Genomic DNA, 6,000 nt, shown 5'->3' with positions numbered 1-6,000 from the left:
AAGATATGCAATCTCATGCAAGTCAACGTTTCTGTGGATTGGGTCCCTTGGGTGCAGGATGGGAATAGTAATAATACTTACTTCACCCCAGTATTGAGAGAATTAAATGATTTATTATATGTTAAGCACTTAGAAGAATGCCTGAAACATAGTAATTTTTCAGCAATTATATAATGAGCACTTTGATCCATAACTCAGAGGTTTTCAAATTACTCTCAGCTATGAGACCTTGGGTCAAATGAAATGTCACATAGATGTCTAATACTAAAAACATGTAGAATTTGACACATTTCCATTGAAAAGGGGAAGAGGGGTTACAACTCATAATTTCCATCTTCCCAGTCCTTCCCAGGTGACCCCCGAAACAACAATAAGAAACCACAAAACAGTGGAGCACAGTTTAAATACACTAATGAGCTCTTCCAAATGTGTCATAGGTCGTATATCACTTGGGAGTTGTGGCTAGTAATAGAAATCTGACAATCGTGGGATTTACTCTCTCATCTACACGTTCAGCAGTGTGCGAACACAGCCTACTGGCAGCCCTTTAATGCCATCAGGAAACCATGCTCCCTCTTGTCCTCTGGAGCTCCAGTCATTTTATTCAGGATCCAGATGAGAAAGAAGGGGTAAGGGAAAAAAAATAACTTCCTAATAAGCCTCACCAAACATCTTCTGTTATCACCTGAGTATTCACCCCTTGAAATATAAGAAGGTTGGAAATATAATCTTGTAATTGAATGTATCTCTATCTGAATTAAGAAAGTGTTCTGTTAATATTGAAGGAAAGAATGAATTATGCTAGTCAATTGCCTTCTACATATTAATTTTCAAATATTATTGTGCTTTGTGAATAAAAGCAATGTTAAGGCTGCCTCTTCAACAGTGAATCAAGGACAGCAGGAAAAGAATAATACATCAATCAAGATGTGACTCTTTTCATTGGCTTTTAATCACCATTAATTTTATATGCTTTCTGAAAAAGTATATTAATCACTTTAGTAAATAAAATTGTTCTCAAAAAATGTATGCCAATAAGATTTAAAGTATTGTCTTCTTGGCCAGGGGAATAAAAAATTTAAGTAGATGTCCATTTACAAAATAGAGGTTAATTTGAACTTATAAAATAGATAATATGCATGTATAATACAGCATAATTTCCAATATATATGTGAATTAAAATAGATAATTCTCTAATTCTTCTTTAATATACTGAACTTCAATTTCTTCATCTACATTATGAGGAATTTAATCCAAATGATACCTGATATTTCTTAAAATTCAAGCATGATATGAGACAATATGAAACTCCCTTAATTAAAAAACATTTTAAGAGATCCAAGATGGCAGAGGAGTAAGTGGAAGCTACAGTAACCTCCTCCCAGGACCAATCTGAATTACAACTCAATTATAGAGAAATCATCCTGAATAACCAACTGAACACTAGCTGGGACTACATCAAACTAAAAGGTTTTTGTATGCAAAGGGAATCATCAAAAAAATAAAAGACAATCCACAGAATGAGAGAACATATTCACTGATACATCTGGTAAGGGGTTAATATCCAAAATTTATAAGATAATTACAAAATTCAACATGAAAAAAACAAACAACACAATTAAAAAATAGGCAAAGGAGATGAATAGATACTTCTTCAAAGAGAACATACAGATGGCCAATAGACATAGGGAAAGATGCTCAATGTCACTAATCATCAGAGGAATGCAAATTAAAAGCACAATGAGATACCATCTCACACCTGTCAGAATGGCTATCATCAATAAATCAACAAGTAGCAAATGCTGGTGAAAATGTGGAGAAAGGGGAACCCTTTTGCACTGTAGGTGGCAATGCAGACTGGTGCATCCACTTTAGAAAGCAGTATAGAGCTACCTCAGAAAATTTGAAATGGACCTGCCTTTTGACCTAGCAATCCCACTTCTGGGAATATATCCACAGGAACCCAAAACACTAATTTGAGAGAACATAAGTACCCCTATGTACATTGCAGTATTATTTACAATCACCAAGATACAGAAATAACTCAAGTGTCCATCAATAGATGAGTAGATAAAACAACTACGGGACATTTACACAATGGAAATCCACTTGACTGTAAAAAAGAAGAAAATGTGGCCTGGCTGGCGTAGATCAGTGGATTGAGCGTGGGCTGCGAACCAAAGTATCGCAGGTTTGATTCCCAGTCAGGGCACATGCCTGGGTTGCAGGCCACGGCTCCCAGCAACCACACATTGATGTTTCTTTCTCTCTTTCTTTCTCCCTCCCTCCCTCCCTCCCTCTCTAAAAATAAATGAATAAAAAAATTTTTAAAAAAGGAGAAGAAGAAGAAATTGTTACCCTTTGCAACAGCATAGATGGACCTGGAGAACATTATGTTGAGTGAAATAAGCTAGTCAGAGAAATACAAATACCATATGATTTCACTCATATGTGGAATCTAACAAACAAACTGAACTAACAAGCAAAACATAGACAGACTCATAGATGGAGAGCAGATGACAGTGGGGGGAGAGTTTAGGGGATGGAGAGATTGAACAAAAAGGAAAAGGACTCATGGATACATACAACAGTGTGGTGATTGCTAGAGAGAGGGGAGTATAAGGGGACTAAATGGTAATAGGAAAAAATACAATAAAGATTAAAGTTTAAAAAATAAAAGATACTTCTGGCCAAGATGGAGGTGTAGGTAGACACACTGTGCCTCCTCAAACAACCAAGACAGGGACAACAATAATTTAGAAACAGAATAACAACCAGAACTGACAGAAAATTGAACTGTGTGGAATTTGGACTACCAAGGAGTTAAAATAGATGCATTCATCCAGACCAGTGGGAGGGGTGGAGTCGAGAAGCTGGGCAGAGAAGGGTCTCAGCACAAAAAGTGGTGGCATCTGGAGTACAAGACCACAGCAGGCAGCCCCTGGGCACGCAGGTGGTGGATGGCAGATCCCAGGTGGGGGATGGCAACAGGCAGACCCAGTGAGGCTGAGAGTGTGAAGCGAAGCACTGTGCATAAGGTGGCTGGCTGACCAGGTGGTCCCAGGGTCCCAGTGCTGGGAAATAGGGCCTCGGGGCACTGATTGAAAACACCTGTGGGGATTGAGGCACAGGGAGATACTCCCAGCCTCACAGGAGAGTTTGTTGGAGAGACCCGCAGGGTCCTCGAACATGCACAAACCCACCCACATGGCAATTAGCACCCGAAAGGCCCAGTTTGCTCAGGGGAAGCGGCAGGAGGGACTGAAGTCTAACAGAGAGCTGAGCAAGCGCCATTTTTCCGTCTCAGATCCCGACTCTACATACAGCAACACAAGCCAGCGACTGGGTTGCTCTGCCCTGGTGAACACCTAAGTCTCCGCCCCTCATATGTAATAGGTGCAACAAGACAAAAAAAAAATGGCACAAACAGAATAAATCAAAGCTCCACAGCAAGTACAACTAAGCGAAGAAGAGATAGCCAACCTATCAGATGCACAGTTCAAAGCACTGGTGATCAAGAAGCTCTCAGAATTGGTTGAATTTGGTTGCAAATCAGATGAAAAAATGAAGGCTACAATAAGTGAAATGAAGGAAAATGCACAGGGAACCAATAGTGATGGGAAGAAAACTGGGACTCAAATCAATGGAGTGGACCAGAAGGAAGAAAGAAACAATCAAACAGAAAAGAATGAAGAAACAAGAATTCAAAAAAATGAGGAGAGGCTTAGGAACCTCCAAGACATCTTTAAACGTTCCAACATCCACATTATAGGGGTGTCTGAAGGGGAAGAGGAAAAACAACAAGTGGAAAAGTTATTTGAACAAATAATAAAGGAGAACTTCCCCAATCTGGCAAAAGAAATAGACTTCCAGGAAGTCCAGGAAACTCACAGAGTCCCAGAGAAGTTGGACCCAAGGAGAAACACACCAAGGCACATCATAATTACATTAGCCAAGGTAAAAATGAAGGAGAGAATCCTAGAAGCAGCAAGAGATAAGGAGACAGTAACCTACAAAGGAGTTCTCATCAGACTGTCAGCTGATTTCTCCAAAGAGACCTTACAGGCAAGAAGGGGCTGGAAAGAAGTATTCCAAGTCATGAAAGGCAAGGACCTACATCCCAGATTGCTCTATCCAGCCAAGCTTTCATTCAGAATGGGAGGACAGATAAAGTGCTTCTCAGATAAGGCCAAGTTAAAGGAGTTCATCATCACCAAGCCCTTATTATATGAAATGTTAAAGGGATTTATCTAAGAAAAAGAAGATAAAAAACATGTATAGTAAAAGGACAGCAAACTCACAATTATGAACAACCACACCTAAAACAAAAACAAAAACAAACTAAGCAAACAACTAGAACAGGAACAGAATCACAGAAATGGAGATCACATGAAGGGTTAGCAACAAGGGAGTGAAAGGAGGAGAGAGGGGGGAAAGGTGCGGAGAATAAGTAGCATAGATGGTAGGTAGAAAATAGACAGGGGAGGGTGAGAATAGTATGGGAAATGTAGAAGCTAAAGAACTTATGAAACATGGTCATGAACTAAAGAGGGGAATGTGGGTTGGAGAGGGTGTGCAGGATGGAGGGGAAGTAATGAGACAACTGTAATAGCATAATCAATAAAATATATTAAAAAAATAAAAATAAAAGCTAAATAAAAATGATTTTAGAGTAGGAGGGCTTTACATACATTCAAAAATAAGCACTAAATACGTGGTTTCAGGAATCTATTCTCTTCCATGAAAAGCATACTAGAGATCCTACCAGGATATGACTAAAGCTAGTTAGTGCTCAAAGGTAAAAGTCTTTGGGGAGCATATTTACCCTAATTGCCAAGCTAAATTTATACAACTGAAAAAGAGAGGGACAAAACTTGTCACCTTCATGCTATTTATTATCCTAGCTCAGTTAATTTAAAATTATCAATACTCTTATTAGCTAGCTTCTTTGAGCTCTAACTATTTACAGGACCACTGCAACTTATAGGACATTATGGGAAATACAAAAAAAATAGAGGATAAACTGTTTACCCTAGATAGTCTTGATGCCTAGCAGGCAAAAAAACTTCAGGTCAACAAGTATTCAGTGAGCTTTTACTGCATGTCAAGTTCCATACTCAAAAATGGCCATTAAATGTTAAATAAGATCCAAGGACTTGATGTCAGTGTAGTTCTGGCCATCCAATATCATGCTGAGGGTCACTATTCCCTTGGTACAAATAATGTTGTTATACTCAAAACCCACCCTAAGACATTATCCACCAAATACCACTTTCTGTTCTATGCATCTTCTACTGTTGTCAATATGTAAGACTAGTTTGATTTCTTTAGATGAAAGAAACCTCCACTACTGTGCAGAACAGATCTTGGGAGAGTTTTCATAGGATATTTGTTGTTCTGCCTAGTGCTGGAAGCAAAGGATCTTGTTCAATAAGGAAATTTCTCTCTAGAGAACATACGAAAATAAACCTCTGGAATTTGTAAGAACATGAAATTGGAAAAAATTTTCTGACTAAATTGTGGGAAAACCCACTAAAAAATAAAATTCTCATTAAAAACACTAAAGTGAGAATTGAGATATTTGCCAAGCTCAGTTCTCCAACACCAGAGATGATAGTTTGTGTGTTATGCTGAGACTAGCTTTTTCCATTTTCACCTTTATGTAGCATTCTTTCTCTTTTTTCCTTTCTCTTTTTTGCCTTGAATTTCTAATTTTGAGACTCTAAGAGTGAAAAACAGCTGGAGGTGCCAGGTCAGGTCAAGCCTGACATATATCTCAGATTCTTCCCCTTCCCTACATACTATATCTTAAGGAGTCCTGGGAGGTGTCTTTATCACTTTCCTTTGATTTTTATCATGTAATTTATGTTTTAAAATTAGTAGTTGAATCTCTGAACCATTCTGGAATGGTGGTGTTGTTGTTTGAGAAGAGGTACTCTGAATGTGATTTATGCCTGGGCACTGGGGCATAGAGCTAGAAGAAAGAAGGGATGCCCCCTA

This window comes from Phyllostomus hastatus, unplaced genomic scaffold, assembly GCF_019186645.2.
Source record: "Phyllostomus hastatus isolate PE091 unplaced genomic scaffold, TTU_PhHast_1.1 phas_scaffold_39, whole genome shotgun sequence".
NCBI lineage: Eukaryota > Metazoa > Chordata > Mammalia > Chiroptera > Phyllostomidae > Phyllostomus > Phyllostomus hastatus.
Note: the sequence above shows the minus strand (reverse complement) of the source record.